An 897-nucleotide genomic window follows, 5' to 3' on the forward strand; every position below is an offset into this window, starting at 1 on the left:
TCATATAACAATCAGTTGAACTTCTTCCCTGCAAGTACCGTCCATACACCTTTCTTTTCTCTTTCACTAGCAACTTTACCTCGTTATCCCACCAATCATTACCCTTTCCCATCTACTCACCTCCCACCTCCCGCATGTCACACACTTCTCTCGCACATGTCAGCACTACTTCCCTAAATACCTTCTATTCCTCACTCACTCCCCTAGCTTCGTTAACTCACCTTTTGCCAATCTAAACTCAATCTCCTCTCCCCACCTTACTCCCCTCTCCTCAAACCACTGCCCACTTCCTTCCTGCATTCTTCTTCCTACACCTCACTCGCCTCTCACTTCATGCATCATGAGCGTCAACGGACGCGTCACAAGCGAGTCAGAGACAAGTGGAATTCAACAATTAATGGTCAACTCGCTCAAACAATCCACTACTTCAATATCCACTGCAACACGACGCCCGGCTAGCTCAGTCGGTAGAGCACGAGACTCTTAATCTCGGGGTCGTGGGTTCGAGCCCCACGTTGGGCGTACGTTTTCTTTCTATCTTCTGTTTTCTCTCTGTTTTATTTCCAACTGTGGCTTTGGCTTCTGTTTAGAGCATGGGAGAGAAGGGCACAGCTCCTTTGTGTTGCCATCTATGGCCTTTAGATATCTCGCCGTAATATGCATTTGAGTCGATAATAATTTCAAGCGTTTCTCCAAAGAAATTTCATAAGTTGACCCTGAGGACTGGCAAACGTTCTACATAATTATTCCGAATGTCACAAAAAATGAGCAATAATGGAAAATGAATGAAGATGCTGATAGGAAGAGTTTAAACACTCATTCGTCTCCCTTGCCTTTATACGATGGGACTGTACAAAACCTTACATACATTCCGCCAGTCCTCAGGCACCTCACCAT

At 45.4% G+C, this 897-nt stretch overlaps 1 non-coding gene across 1 annotated transcript; it reads left to right on the forward strand.

Annotated features, from left to right (window-relative positions):
• Positions 1-449: 449 nt before the first annotated feature.
• Positions 450-522, forward strand: TRNAK-CUU (transfer RNA lysine (anticodon CUU)). The gene has a single exon. It is a non-coding gene; the product is annotated as a tRNA-Lys (tRNA).
• The last annotated feature ends 375 nt before the right edge of the window (positions 523-897 follow it).

Source organism: Panulirus ornatus, chromosome 65, assembly GCF_036320965.1.
Source record: "Panulirus ornatus isolate Po-2019 chromosome 65, ASM3632096v1, whole genome shotgun sequence".
Taxonomy (NCBI): domain Eukaryota; kingdom Metazoa; phylum Arthropoda; class Malacostraca; order Decapoda; family Palinuridae; genus Panulirus; species Panulirus ornatus.